Below are 27,387 nucleotides of genomic sequence, written 5' to 3' on the forward strand. Positions count from 1 at the left end.
GACTGATCCTCTACAGCCTTGAACCATTAGATCAATGTCATGTACATCCCCACCCCAAAGAACACACGAGCCCCATATCCTTGAGAGTCCAAAGCCATGAACATCACCCAGAACCCTGAAACCCTTAGAGCCCTAAAGTGGGAAGTCCTTGCTTTCTAATAGGCAATATCTCCTAGTGATCTGTGTCCTGACAGCACTGAGCCCAAAAAAAACTGATCTCTACTGCTAAACAGCCATGACCTTCGAGCCCTTTACCGCTTCTAGAAACATGAACATCCAGAGCCGTGAGAACCAAGAGCCTCAGTCTCTCATGTCAGGAGTCCCTAAACAGCCGTGATCTCCCAAAGCATTCAACCCTTTTACAGTCCAGGACACGGAGAGCGGGTAGAATCCTGTTCCCTAAAGCTCTGAACTCCCAAAAGACTGAGCACTCAGAACCTAGGTGGCCCGAGAGAATTTGCTTTATGCATCTTGAAAACCTCAGGACCTTAAGGCCCGACCCCCTATTCTGCCCTCCCTAAAACACGTAACCACTATGGCCTGTTGTCGGTTAGTGGTCTTTAAACTGTGAGGCTAGCTTCTCTTGGTGGGCTTGCAGGGATACCAAGTGGGGATTGACACCAGGTTCTAGTCTAGAGGAGCACTAACTCTGCCTCTGGAAAATGCAGCCAACAGTCACACTTCGAAAGAGAGCTGTGATTTAGGGAACGGAAACAGAGAGGCATGAGCCACTAGGCAATGGGCCATCAGTTGGGTATTTTGCTACTCATATCCTGGCTAGCAGTAGGTGTCGAATATGGCCTCTGAATAACCTCCTCGCCTCAGCTTTAATTCATAAATATGATCACAGTATGGACATCTTAGGGTGACAGGTCTATCAATAGCAGGTTGGCAATCATGAGTTTGAGCGTGCTTTTGAAAGCGATAATTGAACATCCCCGCAAAGTTCAAAATGTTATAGATGTTCGTACCTGCTAAGCAGTCAAATGTCCTATGCAATACCTAAGCAATACCTTCAGCTCGGCCCGTGCTACTTTTTTAGACCACACCATGGGACTTGTAGTTTTGTTTATTTATTTCAGCTCACATTATGTTCTTTTTTGAGACTTCAAGTTTTGTTTTTATAGTTCAACACCTTATTGGTATTTTCAGGTACGGACTCATGTCCGAACAGAATAAACATACAGCAGTACGAACAAACCTCCCCCCTACAGACTCTCCGTCCACCGCGTGAGTCTCGTGGAGTCACTGATAAACACTGCCAGGTACTGCAAGGTTCGTCTCTGTCTGTCTCTTGACATAGTCAATGCCTGCAAGGCTCTAAACCCGAGTGGATAATAAAGCCCCATTGACATGTCCCTCTATTAGTCCACAAAGAGACCTCACAGTCTATCAAAATGCTTATTTGCCTGCCTCATATCATAAGACAGCTTATCATAAATCCACAACACCCCACTCGAAGGTGTCGGATTTTTCCCAATGGGACACAATAAGTTGCTAGGCTGCTACTGACATGTGGAATAATGGGGGTTATTCTAACTTTGGAGGAGGTGTTAATCCGTCCCAAAAGTGACGGAAAAGTGACGGATTTACCACCAGCCGTATTACGAGTCCATTATATCCTATGGAACTCGTAATACGGCTGGTGGTATATCCGTCACTTTACCGTCACTTTTGGGACGGATTAACACTCCTCCAAAGTTAGAATAACCCCCAATGTGCCCTATGTCGTCAACTCTAAGCCTCAGGAACACCAGAACGGGGTCGTTTACAACAAGGAAACACAGCACTTCTCCACCACGTCCTGTAAACTCTCATCCCAATATGGTTAAATGCCGTCACATCATCAACACATGTGGAACAATAGCTGCACTTGCTCCTCAGAACCTCCAAAACACACCTCAGTTTTCAGGATAAATTGGGGGTAGTCTAAGCAGAGCTACATACCCGTGAAAAGCTTGTGAGCCAATTCTTTTTGGGGAACACATATAATTTCCGAATACCGTTCCATATCTCATTCCACACATCCTTCCAAACAGATTGGTCTAGGTCTGCTTCCCAGCATTCTTGGAACCTCCATGGAAGCCTGGGCCCACGTTACAGCAAAATGGAGTACATTTGGGTGATTAACCCCGGTCATGCCTTCGAGTCTAGACATATTTTTCAAAAGTTCTTTAGTTGTCTAATAGCTTATTAGTTTCATTGACGCAAAAGTCCTTTTAGACTAGAAAATTTGTCTTAACAGTACCCTAGGAGAACGTATCTCCCAACATAAGACATTCATCTCTTTTCCACCCCTAAAAGATGTCCTTCTTCATATTCAAATGAGAACAGGAGCGAACTGGTGTGTAGGGGAAAGAACAAGGGCCCGGCTACTTCCACTCACATATTTCAAATGGCTTTTTCATTACCTTGGAGATATATAGATTCTTAGGTCTCTGATTCTTAATGAGGCAGGATATATCTCATCGGTTTATACCCACCAGCCCTTGCAACATGAAAAGAAAGCTCTTCTCTGATTCTGTAGCCGTCCATTCACCAAAAAGCAGAGGCTGCCTTGAAGCAGATTTTGACATGCTACACCTCCTTCCTCTCTAGGTCAGTTGAGTATTCTGTTCACTCAAGGTCTACTGTTTGCCCAGGTGAGTCTAAAAATGTGCTGTAGAGACTCAGGATGTCTGCCCTCCTGATAGTAATCGGGAGGGCCTAAAAGAGGGTCAACAAGTGATGTAGGATAGTGTTGTGTAGCCAACTTAGTTATAGAACCATGCACATTATTTTAGCATAATAGGCCTGCCGCTGTGCACTTTCACCTAGTTATATTTTATTCAACTTAATTTTATTATTCTTACAATAAGCCATTTTTGCGGTCTTGTTTTTTTTCTCTCTATCTAGCTGTTTTTGCCTATGCCAGCACTACGTTCTCAAACAAGACATTCTTGCTCACTCTGTGCTTCTTTCAAGGCTGCAGTAAGATAGGTTGCCGGTGAACGTGGTACTAGTTTTGTCTCCGACATTCATAGAAAAACACACATTGTTACGTAGGGACATTTTCTCAGAACATCAGCTGTTTTATTATAAAAACACTTCCCTATCCCTTTCACGTTAGAGGGTGATTCCAGCCAGAGAACCACGACTGTATGCTGATTGCTGAAGGCTTCGCTATAGCTGCTTATGCAGACTTCAGGCCTTTGCTCAGGTATGGGGGATGATGTCTTCCCAGCGGAACCTGAAGTGCAGAATTAGAGCTTAACACACTGTGCTCTATTAGAGCCTAGGTAGGAATTTGTCTACTAACTTAAGTGACAATATGGTAGCGTTATTTCTATGCTTTACTCTCCTTGTCACACTTGTAATCTTGTCATGCTGTATCGTCCTGGTTATTGCAGCACATGCTTTGCTATCTAAGATGTAGTCGCTTCATTAAAATCTTATTGAAACATACTGCCTCTGTTTGTGATTGTGTAAATGAGACCAGTGTAACTGAGAGAAACGGATGAGATATGAGTGACCACGGCTTCCCTGAGAAATCAATTATGTCATGCGCTCTGCTGCCCAATCATCCCTTCCCTAGAGTGGAGACGAGGCACTGCTAGTTGGCCGGAGCAAAACTCGTTTTGGGCGACAGGTGTCATCTGTAGTGGGTCAGACTCAGTCTACCACACCGCAGGCGATTCTGCCACTTAAAATCCAGTAGTCTCATTAGAATAGGGAGAGCCTACGCGACAAAAGTATCTGTGCAATTAAGGCCAGTCCATTTACCTTCTCTAGCCCCTTAAATCACATATAAGTTTCACCCTAGCTAATGCAGGGAGAACTTCATTCATTTAAAAAGGGAGGTCTCGTAGAGGTTTAGTACAATCGCCTGGGGTAGAGACAGAGCTTTGAACTGTTCCGGGAACACCATCAGAGGCAGAACTGAGGACTCCAGGTCAGAGACATCACCAGTGAAAACACTGATATTATATTCCATTTTATGTTTAATTTCACCAAATCACAAGCCCATAATGTCCTCATCTGAGCTGCAAGGTTTTCTATGAGGAGGTCGAAAAGAATAGTATACAAAAGACACCCCTGCCTATCTCTCCTCTGTGGCGCACCACAACCAAAAATCCCCACCTCACCTGGTCAAATGCTTCATCCAAGTGCAGCCCCATCAGGGGGGCCAGGGACCCGCTTACTCTAGGCCTTTTTCTACAAGGTGGGCTATTTTCCGAAAGGTATCTTGCATTTGTCTGCCTTAAATTAACCAGATACGCCATTACCAGGAGCACACAACCTTTCCAAATGGATCACTACCTGCGCAGACACACTAGCACCCCTCAGAAAACACATCACCACCCGCAACATCAAGAACGCCCCATGGTTCACCCCTGAACTCCAAGACTCCAAGCGCAAATGCCGCCAACTTGAGAAAATATGGAGACTAGAACCCTCCTCAACCAACTTCTCCATCCTCAAAACCAACATTCGCACCCATCACCAACTCATACGCACCGCCAAAAGAGATCACTACAAGACACGCCTTGACAACAACTCCCAAAACAGCAAAGAACTCTTCACCATCATCAACGAACTTGCCAAACCCAAAGTCAGCAACATAGATCCCACACACACACACACAGCCCCTATGTGACGCCCTTTCCAACCACTTCCTCCACAAAATCCTGGACATCCACAACAGCTTCATATCACACCCACCCACCACACATACCCCTCTCTCACCCAACTCAACCCCCACTCAAGACCCCCCCGCCACACTATCCACATGGACCCCTACCACACACGAAGAAACCGGAAAAACCATGAACTCCATCCACTCCGGTTCCCCCTCCGACCCCTGTCCACACCGCATCTACAACAAAGCTATCCCTACCATCGCCCCCATACTCTACAACATAATCAACTCCTCTTTTGACTCCGCCACCTACCGAGACCCCTGGAAGCACGCGGAAATTACCACTCTCCTAAAAAAAAAAAAAGCCGACCCGGAGATCCTCTCCAACTACCGCCTCATCTCCCTCCTCCCGTTCCCCGCCAAGGTTGCAGAGAAATTAGTCAACACTCGCCTATCCCACTTCCTCGAAGCAACCAACACCCTTGACCCCTCACAATCTGGGTTCCGCAAGAACCACAGCACAGAAACCGCCCTCATCGCATGCACTGACGACATCAGGACCAAAGTCGACAAAGGCAAGACCGTCGCACTCATCCTCCTAGACCTCTCTGCAGATTTTGACACCGTCTGCCACCACACACTCCGCAACATAGGAATCCACCACAAAGCCTTAGACTGGCTCTCCTCCTTCCTCACCGACCGAACCCAGAGAGTCCGCCTCCCGCCCTTCCACTCCAACACTACCAAGATCACCTGCGGAGTCCCCCAAGGGTCCTCCCTCAGCCCCACACTCTTCAACATCGACATGATCCCCCTAGCCAACATTCTCCGAGCACACGGAATCACCGTCCTCTCATATGCAGATGACACCCAACTCATCCTCTCCCTCACCCGCAACCCCACCACCGCCAAAACCAACCTACACGCCGCTCTCCTAGACACCGCCAACTGGATGACCACTAACCATCTCAAGCTCAACTCAAACAAGACCGAAGTCATCATCTTTGGCCCCAACAAAACCACATGGGATGACTCCTGGAGGCCCACCGCCCTAGGCCCCGCACCCACCCCTGCAACCCACGCACGCAACCTCGGCATCATCCTCGACCCCTCCCTCTCCATGACACAGCAAATCAATGCTCTAACCTCCTCCTGCTTCCACACACTCCGCATCCTAAAAAAATCCTTCAAATGGATCCCCCCAGCAACCAGAAAGACAGTCACCACGCACTCATCAGCAGCAGACTAGACTACGGCAACGCCCTCTACGCCGGCACCACACTCAAACTCAAACGCAAACTCCAAAGAATCCAGAACACAGCCGCGCGCCTCGTCCTGGCCTCCCCCGACACAAACAAATCTCACCACACCTCAAATCCCTACACTGGCTCCCCATAGACAAGAGAATCACATTCAAGATCCTCATCCACGCACACAAATCCCTCCACAACACCGGCCCAACCTACCTCAATGAAAGAGTAAACTTCCACACTCCCACACGCAACCTCCGATCAGCCGACCTCGCCCTAGCCACAGTCCCCCGCATCCAGCACACCACCACAGGAGGCAGGTCTTTCTCCTACCTCACCCCCAAAACTTGGAACTCCCTCCCCACCGACCTTCGCAAAACCAAAGACCTACTGGTCTTCAGAAAGAACCTCAAGAACAGTGACAAAGTAGAGATGACAAAGAGTGTGCAGGAGTGAGACGGAGGGTCTGGTGATGGGCTAGAGATGCATGAAGAGGACTCAAGAGTACGCAATCTTGGTATTTAGCACCGGGACCTTCTGAAGCGCTGGCGGAGGCTTCTGAGCAAACGTTTTGGTCTCAGCACTTATTATTTTACAAATTAAGCACTAGATACATAACATAATCGATCTTAGTGGATTTTCTCTAGGTCTGCGAGTACTAGTAGTTAATGTAATCCTCATCTGCTTAGTGGAAGTGTCTCCAACTGTCTAAAAGCACCTGTGCCCCCAGCAGTCCCTTTAAGCGTCTAGACATTGCACCCAAGCCATGGGCATTGTAGTTGTGTTGTGAACATTATAGGTTGGGAAGTTCTCACATTACCATTTGAATAGGGCAGGCTGGAGGTGCCGGATATGGACCATCTACAGCATGCAAGCACAATTTGCACACTACTCCCACCCATTTTCTCCCCCACGCAGCACCTGAACATAACCACGCTGTCCCTTGCAATTTCGCTTGGTGCTCTATCAACCTCCAAAACACCCCAGAGCCTCGCTCAACACTGTGGGATGCATGATCTGGACATGGGACGGACTGCGGCGACGGGCCCGGATGGAGTCGCTTTATAACCCATCTGTTCTGCAATAGGACTCGGAAGCCGCCAGTAGGCCCTTACCCCCAACACCGGTCATACACCAACCGACAAGACAATTTAGTTCGATGGAAGAAGTATTTATTTTTATATATACTTTCATTAATATCATAGAAACAATTTATGCAAATCATCATATGCACATTACTCTATTAAAAACATTTTACTGCAAATTTAATATATACTGTTATAGAAGATACTTTTTCATTTGTAACCATAAATTATTTTGACAGGATCCCTTCCTGTCCTGAACCTCCTTTGGACCACACAGGGACTGGTCGTCACCTGTATCCCTAGGGGGGGCGGTACCCCTGCTTCCTCTGTTCCTTGCCCCCATGCTCAGGGTTCCGCCCCCTCTCCAAACACCAATCAGCCAAGGGGTGTACCAGGGCAGCCCAGGGCATGAGCCCCGTGACCACCCCAGTGATCTGGGCTCCCTACCCCCAATCAGGTGTGACCATCCGCAGGTTGGTCCAGGACTTCAGGATCCTATCTCTGTTGTTATACCAGGGCCCCACCCTTGGGGTCCCCTCTGTTGCTTCCGGTTACTTTATTCTCTCTTCTTCTTCCGCCACGAGGGCGACCAGGGCCCCATGGTCCTTCGCCCTTCCCACCAGCAAACAAACACTTGGCGAAGAACCACATATCAGCCATGAATTGGTCAGTACCGGCGTCGGACAAATGAACCAAGTCCCTATGAAACATTTCCGGTCCTTTTAATTGTCTATGAGGGATGTTCCACAAACGGCCCGGATCAGGGCATAGTTTTGCCATCTCCGCGTTAAGTCGCCTAACTGACACATTGATTGTCCTTGGCTTTATTCCTGGGCCCCATTTTTTCCGCAGCACCATGTGAGACCAGGCGATGGCTGCGTTAGAGAATTGCTTAGCTAGCTTTGTAATTTCTAAAAATATGGCCTCCCTGAGGGCCTTCCGTCCTAAGTGTACCAGGTTGTTGCTTCCAAGGTGAATGATGATGAGGTCCGGGGATTGGAGCCCTGCACATCCACGAGCCAGATCTACCAGCTGCTGCAGCTGTTTAATTCCTTTGCCGCCAACCCCGCACCACCTGAAGGCCACGTCTAAGCTTGTCGCCGGATTCGGTTTACGGAGCTGCTGCAACCGGTACGCCGCCCGACGAAGAAATGAATGCCCCAGTACCTAAACCACACGAGGAGCCATCTACTGTAATAAAGGGAAAAAATGCGTGAGAAATTATAATGATTTTAAGATATCACAGATAACCACTGATTAGACCAGCTCTGGCCTAACGTAACGCTTGTAACAATTGGATGACCATCTTCCAATGGCTTTAACCTCTGTGATGGGCAAGCCTGCCCCTGCTGCCAATGTAGCCGCGCCAATCCTGAATGAGTGAGGGGAGTAACCCCGAGGTTCTACGCCCGTTGCCATTAGTGTAATCTTCAGTACCTCTGTAAATTGGTAGCGCGACAGACCGTCCCCATTTGCATGTATGAATAGCGCAGTGGATTTCTCTAAAGAGCACACCTTTAAGTATGCAGCTAGATTGGCTACAGGACAGATAATTGACCCATGCGCTGCCAGGAGAGCAATCCTCGTCCCCTTGCCTAACTGATCAGTTTTTGACTTACGCAGCTGTATGGTGGTAATGTTTTTATCGATTATCACATCTGGCCACTGGAGACCCCCCGCGTGGTCGTTCTTGGAGGTACCTATCATTTCCCCAATGCGGAAGGCCCCATAAAAAGCCACCGAAAAGGCCGCTGTAAATAAGGTAGCCTCAAAAGGTGATGATGTAACTAAGGTGACTGAGCCCAGCAATTTTTCTAATAATTGAGGGGTTATGGGCCGCCTGGAGTCTGCCCTGGGACCGTCCGTTCTCGACCACCCCACAAGCGCCTGCTTAATAACAAAGGCATTGGGTTTAGAGTCTTGCCCCCTTAGCTTGGCGAAAAAACGGATGGCTGACAAGTTGGCTTTGGAGCAAGACACTGGTTTACCATTGCTCTTTAAATGTTGCAAAAAGGCACAGATTGCTTCAGATGAAAACAAATCTAAAGAGTTCACTGATTTCAAAAACAGTCTATAATGCAAGAAGGCCCTTTCGTATGCCCCCTTGTGCGTGTCGCCAAAGATGACACTACTAGGGCTGATAGTGCGGGACACCAATCCTCCACAGTGATGTTGGAAACTCTGTCCTCCTCTCCGACGCCTGTGGGTGGAACCTCTGAAAATCCTGCATTAATGATCGAGACAAGGCATCAGCCGCATTGTTATTTACCCCTGGAACATGTTTTGCCCGGAATGTGATGTTGAGTTTCAAACACTGTAACACCAAATGCTTAAGTAATCTAAGCACCCATCTGCAACTAGCTTTTTGTCTATTAATGGACTCCACAACTGCCATGTTGTCTGACCAAAATACTACCAACTTGTCTCTCAATATGTCGTCCCAGTCAGATACCGTGACAATGATGGGAAATAGTTCTAAGAATGCAATCTTTTTGGTGAGACCTAGGTTAACCCATTCTGATGGCCAATCCGCCCTGCACCAGGCGGAACCTAGGATAGCCCCGAATCCCACGCTGCCTTCAGCGTCCGTGAATAGGCCGAGGGAAGGGCTATCCACTGGGAGATGAGGCCAGATTACCGCCCCATTGAAGTCTTGTAGGAATGCATCCCAGACCCTCAAATCTTCCTTTACTTCAGCAGACAGCCTGGTGTGGTGGTGTTTCTCGGTCAACCCCGCCATAGACCTAGCTATGGATCTGGAAAAAGGTCAGGCCATGGGAATGATCCTCAGGGCGAAATTCAATTGCCCCACCAGGACCTGCAATTGGTGAAGGGTGACCTTGTTAAGGTATAGGACAGTTCTTAAAAACCTGAAGCTTATCCAGAGGAAGGCGACACTCCCCTGCGTCGGTGTCAATTTCGATGCCCAGAAAAGTGATGCACGTGGAGGGGCCTTCTGTTTTATCTTGAGCTATTGGGACCCCAAATTCACTGAACGTGGTTGTTAGAGACTGCAGGGCCCATAGGCATTTTTTAGACTGAGGGTGTCCCAAAACTAGAAAATCATCTAAATAATGGATCACATTTACATGACCTGTACGCCTGGTGAAAATCCACTGTAAGGCAGAACTGAACTGTTCGAAATAACTGCAGGACACACTGCACCCCATGGGCATACACTTGTCATAAACATAGTCCCCGTTAAATTGAAATCCCAAGAGATGGTAATCTTCAGGGTGGACTGGCAGAAGCTGGAAAGCTGCCTCAATATCTGTTTTTGCTAGCAGCGCCCCACGCCCCAGACCCCTCAGCTTCACCAGAGCCTGGTCTACGGTAGCATAACGCACTGAACAGAGGGCCGGGTCTATAGCCTCATTCACTGACGCACCCCGAGGAGCTGACAGGTTATGGATCAACCTGAACTGACCAGGATCGTTTTTGGGTACTACCCCTAAGGGGGAACAAACAATATTATTCGTAGGGGGAGAAGGGAAAGGGCCTGCCAGTCTCCCTAGTGTGCATTCTTTACCAATTTTTCTAGCCACTACACCGGGGTTCCTCACGGCAGACAGAAGATTTCTGCAATTACCTAAAGGGGGGACACAGGAGGCGGGAATTCTAAAGCCCTGAAAATAACCTTTAATCAGCAGTTCAGCTGAAGCTTTAACTGGATAAACCTTCAGCCAAGGGATAAGGGCATCTAAATGAATGGGAGAAGGCAAGGAGGAACTAGACACTGGGCTTACTCCCCTCTTTAACTTTGTCCCTTGATTTCTTAAGGCATTTAAATTCGGGTGGGAGGGATGCCCACAAAATGCACATGAGTGCCTGAATTTGCACGTCCCTGGGGGACGGGAACATACTTTCCTGTGGAACGCCCAACAAGATCCATTTTTGTCATTTGAATACTGTGCTCGAAAGGGCTGCTTACTAGGTAATTTGTTGTTCACGCACTCCAACCAAACGTTTACTTCAGTCTGGTCCCACCCAATTGCTGGGTCCTCTACCTTTGCCCACCTGAAATCCTTGTCATATTCTAGCCAAGCGTTCCCTCCATGCATATGGTGGCCTTTTAGAACTTTGTTCGCATAGCATATCATTGACATACCAATTTCAGGCTTCTTTTCTAGCATGACCGAGATAAACACATTAAAACCGAATAACCAATTCGTAATATTCTCTTCAATCTTTGGCTTTTTATCCGTAAATGATGAGGCTTTTAAATCTTTATCTTTTGGTTCTACCTCCCTTCTCTTAGCCCTCACTAGGCTGAAAATGTCCACAAAATCCCCTTTCCATATTTTATCTTTAATTTCAGAAGCCACATGTGCAGCTAACTTCCCTGGCCTAGATAGCAATGTGTCTGAACCCGTCCCTTCAGCTGAAGCTGGTGTTTTTATGGCGCTAACACCCTGTTCCATAACCTTACCATGCTCTTTTTCCACTGGAGGATTCTGAGACAGCGAGCCCGGTGCCTGGCTGACAGAGGGGCTTGAGGTCGTCACCTGTAATGAAGGAACATTACGCGCTGCCGCCAATGCCTCGACCTGGCGCTTAAGTTCTTGTACCGTATTCTGCAATGAATCACTAGCCCATTGGGTCGTGGGGGGTGGAGTTGAGGTTGCACAGTAATATTGGCTAACATCTGGGACACCGTCAACAAGGCTTGAGTTGTTGGGTCTTGAGATGCCCCAGGGAGGGCCATTGCCGCCTGCCCCTGCTCTGTGGTTGTGCCAGCCCCGGGTGTCACTCCCTGAATGGTGGGTAATGCTTGTGCGGGTAACTCCTTGGTGGGTGCTGCTAATGCCGCTAAAGAACGCCGTATGTCAGCTAGCATAGCTTCCACCCCCCCCACCGGACCCAGGATACACGTCGCCCCCCCGGTAGAGGCCCAGGAATTCCCTCAGAGGGTGCAGCAGATGCAGCAATAGGGGCCACCATGGTGACTGAATCAACAATAGGAGGAGGGGGGCAGAGACTGTTTGTGGCCTAGGTTGTTGGACTGCTGCAGTATACTTTTTATTACTCCGTTTAACTGGAGGAAATGCTGCACGCGGGGCTACATGCGTGCGGCGCGGGCGGGAAGTGCCTTCCCCACAGTCCTCGCCATCTGAAGGGGCAACCTCCCCATCTGAATCACCGTCCCCTAATTTTGCTAAGAGCAATTTCAATAGTTGGGCCAACTCAGGATCTGTGCCCTTCCTCTTACCCACCCTCACCCTATTAGATGCCATAATGCAAAAGACAGGTGAAACAAGGTCCAAGCTGTGGCAAAGAACCTGCTAAAAATAATTACCCTGAAAGAACATTTTTTGTTAAAACAACACCAACAGTAAGCTTGAAAACACAGCGGTTAACAGAACTGCTCCACTGTCCCCACAGCAGGACAGATTCCTGCACAGCTCAGCGTTTTATTTTTAGGGTCTAACCCCCCTTTTAGCCAGAGTAATAAATGCACAGCTTGTAACACCACTTACTCATGTAAAATTGCTTTCAATTAATACTAACAGAAAATTAACAAACTGACTAGTAGAACAATTTCTAAAAACATCTGCCTGTGGATTAGCTTGTTAATAAAAGTGCCACCCACCATAAAATGCAATTACAAAATGACATTAAACAACCAATTGGTGCCCATACAATCGCGCTAAGCAATAAAGGAAAAAAAAGGGGGGTGGGGTTAATACCCCTAGGATGCGGTTTAAATACACCAGCGAGTTAATTAACCAAAGGAGAAGGGGGGAACCCCTAGCAGGTGAGAGCGCGCACAGCCACAAAAAAACGAAGCCCCGACACCGTGCGCCCCCACACCTAATTTAATTTACCGAAGGAAAAGGGGAAACCCCTAGCAGGAGAGAGCGCGCACAGAACAGTAACACTCCCAAATTGGAGCCCCGATACCGTGCGCCCACTCACCTTAATTTTAAATTACAGCCGGAAAGGGGAAACCCCTAGCAGGTGAGAGCGCGCACAGATCAACAAACCTCCTAAAAACGGAGTCCAGCCTCCGTGTGCACACTCACCTCGCTTCAAAGCAGAATGCCCAAAACACGCATCTGCAACACCGCTCCCCTGCGCCCAAAGACCTGCGAAGCCTGGATAACGTTGAAGTTCCACGGAGCAGTGAAGTTCCCTGAAGTCAACAACAGGCCTGTACGTTCAGGAAGAAGAAGGCCGAGCCTTCTGGGGGGGGGCGCTTTTATGCCCCCCACTGGCTCGCGGCGGCCCAAATCGGTCCGGCACCGCTGCCGACCAAAACGTCCTTTGTGCGGCACTACTTCCGCTTGCACGCCTAGCGAGGCGTGCGAGCGGAAGCCGCAGGCCAGCCCGCGCACAACTAGTGCGAGGGCCAGGCCCCCGGCATCCCCGACCCCCAAGGGGCCGCGCTCCCCCCATGTTGGGGGGCACTTTTCCAATTGGCTAGCCTGCCCTACCCATCACACAGGACGCTGGTACACGCAGCAGACTTCGGACACTACACCTCATAACAATGGACGACATCTACCTGGAAGGCACTTTTGTCACCTCACAACAGATGCTGCAAGACCCAGATGTCTTCTGCTTGACACATTCATGTATTTTCATCTGAGAGCAGTGATACGCAATTTATACAGCCCATTCCTTGCAGCGCCTCAAACATTCTATGCCCTTGAGCATTTTCTGACAAACCCATCTCCGCGCATTCTCATTACCACACTATACTCTGACATGCAGGATACTGCCCCGGTGCGCGTTCCCAGCACCCAACAAGCATGGGCTGTGGCCCTTGACAGCCCCATTACCGAGAAGCAGTGGCACTTTTGTTGTGCCCAAGCCCGATCTCTATCCCTCAATTACTGAATATGCCTAATATATTTGAAATACTTACATATGCTTTATCATACCCCAGAGTGACTGCATAGTATGGACCTTCTATAGGATGTGTGTTGTACCCAATGCTTGGTGGCGAGCGCAGACTTTTTAAACTTGGCCTGGGGCTGCTCGGATGTGAGCAAATTCTGGAATGCTGTTTATAATACCATTGAGGAGCTAACTGACATTTCATTAGCGCACACGCCTCGGGTTGCACTGCTCGGGTATGTGTAGGAGATCCCATCGGAACAGCGAAAGTTGATTGTGCTTCTATTGCTGCTTGCTAAGCGGCAGGTGGAGATTTGCTGGGGGCGCCACCCAGTACCTAAAAAAGATGCCTGGCTCAAAGATCCAGCATAATGCCCCAAAAAATTGACAGTTTATTGGGAACTGATGCCAGCGAGGTCACGGCCCAGAGATATCTGGGCCCTGCTGGAGAGATACCTGAAAGTGCAGTTAAACAATGGCGAAAGTGGGAAGTCCCCTGATGCGCGATTACCGAACTAATGGAGTCAGGCCTGACGCCTGGGGCTTCCTACGGGACAAGGGCCCGGGGTGACTGTGCGCCGATGCAGTACTTTGAGTGCGAGGACTGCGCCAGCGGGCAGGGAGTTGCCTTGTTGAGTCTTTCCTGAGTGTTACCACTCCTTCCCTTCTCTCCCTTCTCTCTTGTTCACTGATTGATACCCCATTTAGAGCACCATCCTCCAAGAGTGGTTACTGGACTCACAAAATGATGCAAACATTTGCTTATTCACAGTAGTTCTATCCTGAGTGTAACACTGAGATGCCTCCCCTGCCTTGTTGAACTACTTGTTGTACTGTTTCTTTTTGAATTTTCAATAAAAAGAACTTAAAATAAACATTTAGGTAAGTGCCCAAAAATCTCAGCTTGCGAAGTCCTGTTGGCTAAGTAGCCAGGAATGGCTGAAGGTGTCACACAAGACACTGAACTAATGCCCAGTTCGCTATGATCATGCTAAAATATCTAAATTTCTTCCATGCCCTCTAAAGTCTCCCACAATTTTTGCTTCATTTTTAATTTCACTTTAGGCATTCACTGTAAGGAAACAGTAAAAAATAACATTTGGACTCTTCTTTGTAAATGCCCCTCACCACCCCAGAAAGCGTTCCTAATTGTAATGTTTGGCTTAAATGGTAATAAAAAACTATGGTGTATCTTTTTTTCCTGTATTAATGGGTGTGCCCTTAAGCCCTACCACAAATCGTTAACCTGCATGAAATTGATAACACTTCGTGCCTTACGTGAGAAACAAATAAGTTTGTCAATTTGTGAGGAGGGATAATATTTATATATTGTGCCGAAAGCACAGAATGCACAGAGCCCAGACCAAAAAAACACTCAAGACCCTTACAGTATTTAAAGCAATAAAAAATGAAAAAGCAGAGCCTTAGTCTACCAAAGCACTGATTCTCATCTCTGAACCCCATAACGCAGCCCCTCCCCTAGAGCGCTACCTGCATGTGGTCCAGACTCCGGGAGCCCTGTGCCACAAAGCACAGGCTACCACAGCGCGGACCTTCTCACTGCCCCCCGAAGAGCCATAAACTATGTAAAGCAGTGGTTCCCAACCTGGGGTCCGGATACCTGAGGGGTCCGTGAGGCCTACTGAGGGGGGTTCGCAACTGCTTCAAAAAATGAATAATATTAACAGATTAATAAAGGGTATATAGAGTTTTAAAAAAAGCCGAATGTAAATCTGAACATTTTAAAATGTTTTATAAATGTGAAGGAATTTGAAATTGGAGGCTAAAAATTAAGTTTGTGTCCTCATTTTGAATCGCGGAAGCAGTGCAAGCGCGTCAGACAGCATGCAGTATGGACGACTAGTGGTCTCAATTGAATTTAGAAAAGCTCAAACCTTTCCATTAAAATTTTAATGTTTTTATATTTGTTTGTGAAATAAATAAATAAATAAATATTTTGTGTATTTGTTTGGTAAATTCTCGTTTCTGCATTTTTTTGGTTATTGTTTTGTGTCTCAAATTATCAAAACCTCTTAGGCCAGGGTCTCCTGCATTGAGTAATGACTCAGTGACAGTCCCCGGAGTCCAACAGTGATTCACTGGGGGGTCCCCGGGTTCCAGTAATGATTAAGTGAGGGCCACATGAGTCAAAAGGTTAAGAACCACTCATGAAAATGGTTAATGCTCCCAGACCCCTCGTCTCCCAGCTCCGTGCGTGCGAAGGTCATCCAGTCCAGGAATTTTTCTTTACCTTCTGAATTTGTAGTAATTTGGGCCCTAATATAAAATCAGGGCAACAAATCCCAGAACGCAAAGAAAACAACCTGGATAGATGAGGAGGATTTGTAACCATCCCATGCCTCCCCTCTCAGCTTTCTGCATTCATTCAGATCGAGGCTTCCCAGTCCCGTGTGGTCCTCAGAGCCTGGTCCCACTAGAGCTTGAGGCCACCAGAAACTTGACCTCAATAGGGGACTGGTTGATGATCCCGGCAGTGAAACGCTGACTTATCGAGAACTGGGCAATGAGCAAAGTGTCTGCAAAGTAAAAATCAATAGGCCTTAAAGCTGCACCTTAAAGCTGCAGACTTTCACTGCTGCGTCCCACGTGCCAGCCGCCCGTCCACGCTCCCCTCGCACCCCGCCATCTGTCCCATCACTAATCTCAAACGCAAGGGCTCATCAGGGCTAGATACCGTTTCTAATTCCCGCCCTAATCAGCTTAATTGTAGCAATTTGCTGGTGTTCGTCGCCGGGGTTTTTGAACTCTCCATCAGATCATATTGGCGTCTGGGGTGCACGCTGCTTTCCCCTCTTTTCCTCTCCCCACTCCTGGGGCGAGGGGGTTCCCCGGAAGGTGGCTGCACCAAGACCCAGTTTTGAGAGATTAATGAATCCTAGACCTCGTTACTGGGATTTGTGGGTCGCGCTGGTCCACGTCACCAATGCCATTGCATCAGCTGTACTACTGTATGGGATGAGTGGCTGCGCAGAGGTCGACAGTGGCAAGGTACCTACGACAGCCCATGAGTGAGGGGGAAATAGTCAGTGAGTGAATACACCTTTACAAAACGCATATGGAGTGCATCGACTCGCTGCTTTGGGGGCTGAACTGGCCTTCCCTTTTAGTAGGTCTTCAGGGATCATGGCATTTACTCATGCCAAATTAGGCGGGGGCTCCAGCACATCACTCAATGTCACGATTGGGCCTTTACTGGTTCCCAGCTTCTGCATGGTATACAAACAAATATGGTAACCATGAGAAGAGTGCCATCAAAAAAGCATGCCAATATCACTCGGAGTGAATACCATGCAAGCAAGAAAATACCCTGTTATATATCTCAGAGCTTCAGGCGTCCCAGAGCTCTGACTACTCTGAGGACTTCTGCAAAAGACTGAAAAACATGAAGAGTTATTTTGGAGACTAGATCAACTATATATCACAAGTACTGCATTTCCATGAAGGAAAGAGTTGGATCAATAATGCAGCTGTGCAACAATGGCAGCTGGAAGGAAGAGGCGTCAGTGACTCTGCACAGACATGTACTCTGCTTGGATCCCAAAGCTAGCGGAGGAGGCAGGAAGGCTCAGTGTGAGTCCTTCACGACACAGAGACACAGCAACACACTTGCACAGGAGAACGAGTGGACTGGTGTCACACGCACAACCATAACTCATTCCTCTACACAGGTGATTACTGGGGAGAACGGCCCCCTCAAGCACAGCTGCAGTGAGCCATAGAAAAGGACAGCACCCAGATCAGGTGTCAATGACATTTCCATGACTCTCAAAACTGAGCACCAAGTACACCCCTTTCATAGCTGCAGAGTTTCCCAGGGAGATGCGTGATGTATTGCTCCAGCTCAGGAGTTTTGCATAAATTCCGGGAATTGCAATCCCATTTTATACTGAATAAATAAGACTACAAGTCCCAGAATTCAAAGGAAAAAACGTAGACTGGACCAGCACATCATGCATGGACCTGGGAAACTTGGTGGGGCAGTTTTTTAGGAGACAAGACAGTAAGAAAAAATAATCCCTACTCACAAAAATGTGTCAAGATATATGCAAGAAAATTCAAGATTTGATGATTGGATTAATCATATCCAAGACTCCTCATATGACAATTCCAACAAGTGCCAAGGTGCTAAATGTGGCGACGCAGTGCAAAAGTGATCAAGTGAGATGATGTGAATGAGTATATATACAGTGCACAACACACACAAAATAAAAATAAAATAAAAGAAAGCAGAGTAATCAGCTAACAGGACATAAATTGTGTAAACGAGAATGTAAAATCACGTAATCACACAATGCTGAACCAGTGTGCAACATGAATATGTGGGATTCTTGTTAGATGCTTCCCACACATTCACTCTCACCTATCAACAAGCTGAGATGTTCTATAAAAAAGTGAGATTTCTTATATAGACCAGCACTTATATCAACTGCACAATACTGGGGTATCATTAAGGTAAGTAGATGTGGAGTTACGAATAGTAAATGTATATCTCTCTATGTGTATTCTTCCCTGTATAGGCTTACCATGACAGTATGTTGGTTGTCAATAATCTGGAGTTGATATAACCGCAGATCAGCAGACCAACATTACTGACATCAATACTGACATCAGCAAGCGCCAAGATACTCCTCCGGGAATGAGTTGTGAGCTATATCAAGCATTAACAATAGTAATTTTACATACAACCTGAGAAGAATGGGAATCAAGCAAGACACAATCAGTGTGTCCAACCGGGGCGAAGAAGCAGGTAGGATGTTGGAATTAAGATTCAAGAAGTGCATTGAGATGTGTTGGATTTAGGGATGTGGTAGAATGACAGGCTTTAATTCATGAGTTGTTTTGGGGAAGTGGAGGTGGTAGAATGACAGAGGTATGTGTGGTTCATTGGCTGTTTTGGGGTAAGGACTATGAGTCTTCAACAGTAATGGGATTAGGGAGGTTGTAGGATGATAAAAATGTGATTAATGGAGCGTGTTGGAATTAGGAACGGGGCAAAATGGCTGATTGTTTTGGGGTTGGTGGTGATGGTTTATGGAACTGTTATCTGGGAGAAGAAAATAATTACTTTTGAGTTTATTCCAGATTTTGTGTGCAGAAGTTAAAAAAATGAAATGGTGTTTTACCTTGTCAGCTGTACGTCAAACTGTCTATAATTAGTCTGTGAATGGGTTACCTCCACATCATCAACACTGACTTGACCCTCTTCGCTTTCCTCAACCAAGAGTGCATGGCAATTCATAGCAATGTTCTCGAGCATGTGACACCTGTCTGTTGAATAGAAGAGAACATGTGTTACTGTGCAGGCAGCAGAAACGTCATTCTCAGAATCAAAGGGCACATTCTGTCATATGTTGTGTACACATACAGGCCTAGTTGAACTTCTGGGCATTTTTCTGTTGACAGAAGCGGTTAATAGCCATTTTTAAAAATGGGGCTTCTGAATCATCTACAAAACGAATTAGCTATTTATCATCCCATGCTGTGATTTTTTTGCTTGAGAGTGGGCATATATTTTTGACGTCCATAATCATATAATGTCTCGTGGGACAATGTAGTGCTGTGCTTGTAGATTCATCTTTGTTATTGTAGTGTTTACTGGGCGTAAAGTACTTCTGCAAGTGTATGGACCCTATCTCTAGTGTCACCTTCCTGTGGCATGAAAAACTCCTAAAATATGAATAAACCTGTCATGAGCTTGTGTGCCACATTTTGGGTAATTTGAAGAGGTGCACTGTACGCATATCCAAGAGACAGTGTGCAGGTTTGTGATGTGATTTGTACTTGTTGAGATGGCATGTCTTGTGCACAATGTCGTGCTGGTGGCCAGGGGAGAGCTTGGGTATCCATCACCAAATACGTCACGCCATCTGGACAATCATGAAGTATGGTCTCTTTCTGTCCCGAAAGACATGCTCCCTGGTCGTCAGTGCACCAGCTGGATGTGAATGTAATCAAAGATAGCTCTGACAGCATCCGCAAACTGCTTGTTGGCGGGGAAATTCATGTTCTTCCCCCACTTCTCCAAAACAGGTCATTAGTCACCTGATTCGTAGGTGATTGAATGGTGGTTGCAGATTGCCACATGGTGAGCCAGTGCTATTTTTGGGGATCCTGTGGTACAACAGTGCTGCTCTGTTAATAATGCTGGGGTGCAGGTCCGCCTCAAACACACCAAATAGTACCACTCGGCTGTCACTATGAAACCGGTAGGCATTCAACACCTGGTAGGTTGTCATGTTCATTGGATTCAGTCAGGTGTGCTGCAGGAGCATCCATTGCGGTTTGCTGTGTGCAGTGTTGTTGGACACCCTACTGCAGTGCTAAGCAGTTACACCTGTTCTCCACCAGTGTAACCTTTGGTGCTGGTGTTATGTTTTTCAAGGAAAAACACAGTGATATCATTCTCATAAAACACAAGCTTCTTACTTCACCTGGTTACTCCGGCAGAGGATTAGTGGCCATGCTATTCTATTGCTTTTAGATACATGCTTCCCACGGTGGGTAAGACCCCAATGCCATTCCTACAAGTGTGGCAATTCAGACTATTCCAGCCTGTCCAACCCTGTAAGAATGGCTTGGGCAGCTCGCGTTAGTCGTTTTTAGTATAAAGAGAATTATTAAACGACCGTTTTTGTGCTCATTCCAAAATTAGACAGTCACCATGTGGGGACTGTCATTAGTGCTGGTGCCGACAATTAGGAGCAGGTGCCGAGCATCAGAAACTACCGGCTCAAATTAAGCACTGGGGTGGGGGCAGGCGTGGTTGTGAACTACATTTTTTGGTACAGCAAGGATGTCCTAAACCATACTGTGACAACAAAAGGTTAATTTCTAATATTGAAAACTCATTTTACGAGTCGGAACGTTTTTCAAACTCGTAAAACGGTTCCGCAACCCCTACCGAATTGCAGTTTGCAAGGCATTTGAAAGGAGCATTCCTTTCCAAATCATTCAGTATCCTATATCAATGGTTTGCAAACACAATTCCAGTTACCAAATTCTCAAAATATGTGGTAACTGATTTGCAATGGGTAGGGGGTCTCCTTGGGGCTGCCACCCCTTTGGGAATCAGATGGGCAGCCCGTGTTTGCGGTCAATTACAAGGGGTCACAGACTGCGACTTGTCTAATGAATATCAATCAGCAGGTCGGTCTGCGAACCACTGCGAATGGTGGGTTTGGAATCCACCCAAATAGTACATAGGTCGGTTCGCAAAATCACGTTCCATTTGCAAAAAGTTGGTGCACAATTCACAACTACTATCTGCAAATGGAATCTTTGTTTCTAGCCCTTAGTGAATACGGGTTTGCATATCCTTGCAGACTGTTAAAAAACAACCAGGCTGGCTCTTTCCTTCTATGCCTTTACTCACTAGTAGGGCTTTGATGCATTCTACATCACGCGGACCAAGGGCTCCTAAGCTTTGCATAGGCTTTCTGTTACCAGGAACATCTAACAAATGATGCCACATTAAGTTTGAGGACCCAAACAGACTTAGGGGGTGATTCTGACCGCGGCGGACGGCGGTCGCCGCCCGCCAAGCGGTTCCCGCCGAAAGACCGCGGCGGTCATTCTGGCTTTCCCACTGGGCTGACGGGCGACCGCCGAAAGTCCGCCCGCCAGCCCAGCGGGAAACATCCTTCCCACGAGGAAGCCGGCTCAGAATGGAGCCGGCGGAGTGGGAAGGTGCGACGGGTGCAGTTGCACCCGTCGCGAATTTCAGTGTCTGCAAAGCAGACACTGAAATTCTCTGTGGGGCCCTCTTACGGGGGCCCCTGCAGTGCCCATGCCATTGGCATGGGCACTGCAGGGGCCCCCAGGGGCCCCACGACACCCCATACCGCCATCCTGTTCCTGGCGGGTGAACCGCCAGGAACAGGATGGCGGTATGGGATGTCAGAAACCCCATGGCGGCGCAGCAAGCTGCGCCGCCATGGCGGATTCCCATGGGCGGCGGAAAGTCGGCGGTACACCGCCGGCTTTCCGCTTCTGGCCGCGGCTGTACCGCCGCGGTCAGAATGCCCGGCGGAACACCGCCAGCCTGTTGGCGGTGCTACCGCCAACCTCCGCCATGGCGGTAATTACCGCCAGGGTCAGAATTACCCCCTTAGTCACATAAAGGAATATTCCAGACATTTGCACAGATGGTGCCGGCTTCATGGTGGCAAAAAAAATATTGAATTATACATTAAACTTTCAGAAAGGGGGCAATCAAAAACTACAAAAAATATAATCAATCCGGCGTCCGGCGTCCATCAGCCAAACAGAATCAAAAGAAGCTTAGACAGGCAATAATAGAGACATTTTTTTGTTATGCTTGGATTTCGTTTTTTTGTCTTGCAACAATATGGTACTTGCCATTCAGTGTCTAACCAGCCTGTTCTTCCCATTGTAGGATGGACACTGAAATTGTGACTTGATGGAGGGGTGCAGTTACCTTATAATATTACTAGACGACATATGCTCCCAGCACACATACGTAACAAGAAGTACATGCCCTGCCACAACTGGCCTTCCTGCCGGACAGGGAGAACTGAAGCACTGCTCTGAAGATGTTCACCAGCTCATCGAGGGACAATTGTTATCTTCATTCTTCCCGCTCCTCCGTCCTCCTCTGTTCTTGATATGTGTGCACTCCTCCAGCTGCACACTGAGCTATGACTGCTCAGACAAAGGCAGAAGGAGTGACAGGAGACAGGGAAAGTGGTAAGAAGAAAAGTTTAGGGAGGGGGCTACAGGGCGAAGAGAGGAAGAGAGAGAGATGAGAGGTGAGCTACAGAGACTGGTGAGATAGGGAGAGACATAATGTAAAGATGAAAACGTGAGGGAGCCAGAAAGATAGACACACAGCAGTACAAAAGGAAGAGATGGGTAGAGAAAGAGAGGTAAAGAGAGGGAAGGTTTTAGAGTGGTGTAGACAGAGAGAGGGAGAGAAGGGAATTGAGAGAGGGGTGGGATACACACACGGGTGAGTTGAGACAGTGCTTCAGTAGGTGAGGCAGGCAGTTGGAGAAGTAGAGAGAGATGCAGGGTAGAGATAGCGGCAGGAAGGAGAGGGCAGTAGAAGAAGTAAGATATAAAGACGGGCCGGGTAAGGACAGACACAAGGTGCAGAGAGGGTCAAGACTACAGAGGAAGCAGAGGTCGAGAGAGAGCGAAGGTGCTGTGGACAGACTGGGGAGAGTGAGGTGACGCTGATGCAGAGACAGTGAGAGAGTGTGGGGTAGGGAGAGTGTGGCAAGGTAGAGAGAGGCAGAGTTGGAAGGAAGAGGCAGGGAGGTGAGAGAGACAGTGACTTGGAATAGATAAGGTGAACAGAGAAGGTGTAACAATGCAGGAAATAAAGTAGTGAAAGAGGAGGCAAGGAAGGAGTCCGGTAGCGCAGGAGGTGGAGTAGAGCGGGCGGAGTGAACGAATGGTGAATTAAACGCAGAGGTTAGGTGGTGAGAGGGTGTGGAGATGAGGTAGTGACGTGTGAGGCAAGAGATGATCTAGAGAGCGGTGAAGGAGTGATATAGAGAGATGATGACGCGAGACAGAGAGCTGAAGTAAAGAGATAAGAGGGCTGAGAGAGAAGTGAAGCAGATGGAGGAGAGATGCAGGGAGCCGAGATGAAAACATAGCAGTGAGGAAGAGGGAGAGGGGTCGGTGGGGGTTAAGAGGCAGAGGTGTAAAGGGAGGCACAGAGAGTGGTGGAGAGAGTGTCTTAATCACTTTACTAGGGATGCCCTTGGATGTGGAGGACCCTGAGCTATTCACCACTTTACCTATGCTTTAGAACAGGGCTCTCCAACCTGTTCTGTAATAAGAGCTGCTAATGGTCAATGGAAATCACCCTGAGCTACTAATATTATCAGTGTTGTAATAGTAAGCAAATCAGAAACGATTACATAAGGGGCCACTATGTGCAAGATTACCAACAGTGATCAGCCCAGTGCATCATGCATAGCTGCCAGCATTAATGTAAAAAAAAAAGGCTTTATTATTTGAAATGCATCTACGTGGCAAATACATGACTGCAGTAGCTGGCATGTCCATGCTACCAAGGTAATATTCTCTCTGTGGCCGTATGATTTATCACTCAAACATGAGTTTTAAATATATTTTAGAAATTCAACTATTTCTCTCACAACATCAGCTTATGTGTTCTGAAAATATACACATTTATTTCTTGTGTACAGTCTCTTGAAGACAGTCTAATTTTGGGAAACTTCAAATAATCCCACAGAGCAAAACCTTGTAATGTAGTAGGCAGGGCTGCGCACAGGGGAGCTACTTATAGGCATCTGGAGAGCTACCAGTAGCTCACGAGCTACTCATTGGAGAAGCCTGCTTTAGAACATCTCTGGCCTGCCAATCCCAATCAGTCCCCAAAGCCACTATAGCCTGTGCCCACTCCCTGCAATGAAATAGAGTAAGTAGTTTGCATAAGGCTTCTTTTGGTGGTCAATCGGCACAGGGTAGCGCTCAGAAGTCCACCCCACACACGGAGCCTGCTGGGTGTGCACTCTGCAATGTAGCGAGCTGCTCTGCACCAGGAAAGCATAAGTGGAGAAGTGCGAGAACCTCTTTCAAAAAATGTTAAGACTACACAGCCAATCCCTATGCCTTGTTGTTCTTTGCCAGATTTCTAGAATCAGCACAGCCAGGTGGAGTTATCCACCAAATAGGAAGTAGTAAAATATCTTCCCAGTCTTAGCTGCTGAGTGCGGACTTCAGTTTCTGCAAAATCTCCCACCCCAGAAGGGCTGAAACCCAAAAGAATAAAACGGAGGATTAAAAATCCACAAACAGAGAATTTAAATATAAGAAGGAGAAATGTTCCCCAAAACAATTAAAACAGAAGCTGTAGACCGGGCCTTGGACCATCGCTTCTCACACGGGAGATGTTCCTACTGCTCTAAAATACCCCCATCACTCGGACGCGCTGGTCCAATTGCCAAAGGTTGTTCACCTCACATTCAGGTGAGCACCTCTCAACGACACAACTCCTAACGGGAACCCGCGTCGCCACTGTTTCAAAAATATCTGTAAGAAATGTATCTCACACCTGGCCTTCACCTGGTTACAGAAAATAAACTTTGCATCACATTTATATACCAGTGGGAGTGACTTAATATGAAGCAAGTGACAATAAAAGCCTGAACTGGAAGAGTGCAGTGGGGAGAGTGGAAGGAGGACGATAAGGGACAGCTGAGGCGGTCTAAGAAGGAGTGTGGTAAAGCAACACAACCGATGCCGGTGCGCAGGGCCCAAGGACAGGGGTAGGACATGAGAATGGCTCTTGGTGAGGAAAAGTACACATGAGGAACAAAGACAAGGGAGTGTGTTGAAGAGGTGAAGGGGCGGGAGTAAGGAGCTGTGGTATGTTTGTGGAGGTGAGGCATGCGGGTGAGGTCAAGGTGAGGATGAAAGGGGCAATGGTATGTTTCTGGGTGGGATGAGGTGGAGAGACCTATGGAGGACATGTTAGCAGAGGCAGTAGTATAAGGTGAGGTGATAACTGAAGATGAGGGTCCTTCACGTGGACCACAGTCAGCTGGGCTTAGGCTCTGTGGCCATCTTGGTCAGGCCAGCAGCTTCTGCCTGCCATCGGGTCCTGGCCACAATCCAAGCCTTCAGGGGCTCAGTAATGGAGTGCCTTGCGCCTTGAAAATTCTCTCTCCCTATAGAGACAGTAGAGCTTCCTCAGAAAATCCAAAAAGGCATAAGGTACAGGCCCTAGATTCTCTGCACTTACATGAAACCGGTGAACCAGAGGGCGAGGGAAAAGGCAATAACACATGACCCAATCACAAAGCGCCCACCACCGAATTAAAACTCCCCAGCCAACCACAGCAGTAGGTTTTGTAAAATAAACAAGAATCTTTACTTGAAAGAGCACCTCATTGGCTATCACTAGTGGCCCAACTCAGCCTGTCAGAGCAACAGACACATCAGGCTCAACTACTCTCCATCCCCAGCATCCCTCTTATATTTGTAACCCAGTAGTGGGCCGGTCCTGATAGCTCAGTGTACTAATGCACCTAGTGAGTCTGCGAGTCGCCTTATAGCCACAGGATTGAATGCCTTCCGAACCCGATAAAATGAGCACTGTTGAGCTGGGTAACAATAAACATCTGTCGGTCAGTGCTAAGGGCCCTTGGGGAGAATCTACACTTCACAAATGTGTGTTGTGTATATCAGCGAAGGTGACGAGTGATGACGACTTAAAGGTGTGAGTGATCGGTGGGTCAGGGGAGGAAGAGGAAGGAGACTGAGGTGGGGAGGCCGGGTGAGGTGCGGGCAGAGACAGCAGGTAAAGAAAGGGAGTGGGTGGAGAAGGCGGAGAAGAGACGAGGTAGGGGTAAATGGCTTAGGTGCGGGGGGGGGAGTGAACAAGAATATGAGCTAGAGGACAGAAGGAAGGTTTAAACGGGTAAAGGGTGTGTGTGGAAAACTAGAGGCGCGTGCGCTCCGGAGAGAGTAACCCCAGAAAATGAAGGCGAGGGGAATGAGAGGGCTCAGGAGGAGGAGGAGGGAGAGGGGTCAGCTCTTCAATAATGACTGCGGATTGGCTCAGATTAAGGGCAACTAGCTATCTCTTGGTTTTCCTTTTTTATATAACAACTAATCTCCTTCTAATCGGTTATTATTAAATTATATTCTGTTTTCAATCCATTCACAGATCTCCAGCGCAATCCAGACATCTGGTCAGATAATTGTACAGAGATAATTTATGTAAATGAGCAGCAGTTGTGCGCAGAGGAGGGGTCCAAGGGCGGAATTGCAGCCTCCCATAATCAACTCAGAAGTGGGCGGCCAAAAACTAATCAGGTCAGGAGAACAACACTAAACAAGCAATTACCGCTGTGTAATCTTCCGCCGGGGGCGGGGGCTCCCAGCAGGCACAGGGCCGGGGCCGCCCTAAAGCCAGGCACAGGCAGCGGGTCCGCAGCAAAGGCACCACGAGCCGGACAGCGCCCCCCGTAGTACTAGGGGGCCAGGGACGTCTTAAGCTTGGGCGACGCGGGCTCTGGCCCAGGGCCCCAGCCTTTCAGGGGCATCCGTGATAGGGCCAGCTCTGTTTTGGAGCTTTGCCCTGAGGACCTTTGATAATTTTTAAAAAGATTGTCTTAAATACCATCTTCCTTTAATTAATTTTGATGCAGGTGATGTGTGAGGGTCTATTACAGTCATTTTTTAGATAAATGATGTGTTTATGTTTCGTGCACCATCCACAGAAAAAGTTTCTTTCCAATCAAAAGAGACCCTCACATGTGAGAAATGGGAGGATGCAAGAGTGAAAACACACCTCATTATCTCTGCATATTAGATGTGAACACATTTAGAATATGGACTGTGCACTGTCAGTGACCTGGCCAAAGAGGGCGTGAAACAGGTGCAATTGGATCATACCTTCAAAACTGTTCCGAACAGGGGCCCAGGAAAACGTTTGTCCCAGGGCCCATAAATCCTTAAGAGGTCTCTGTACAGGTCAATAATGTGGGTACAGTGAGCCCCGCAAACCCCAGGCCCCAGTGCCGGCTGCTGCACTAATGGGATGCTGTGGCCCTGTGTGGCTGAGAGCCGT

This window comes from Pleurodeles waltl, chromosome 9, assembly GCF_031143425.1.
Source record: "Pleurodeles waltl isolate 20211129_DDA chromosome 9, aPleWal1.hap1.20221129, whole genome shotgun sequence".
Classification (NCBI taxonomy): Eukaryota; Metazoa; Chordata; class Amphibia; order Caudata; family Salamandridae; genus Pleurodeles; species Pleurodeles waltl.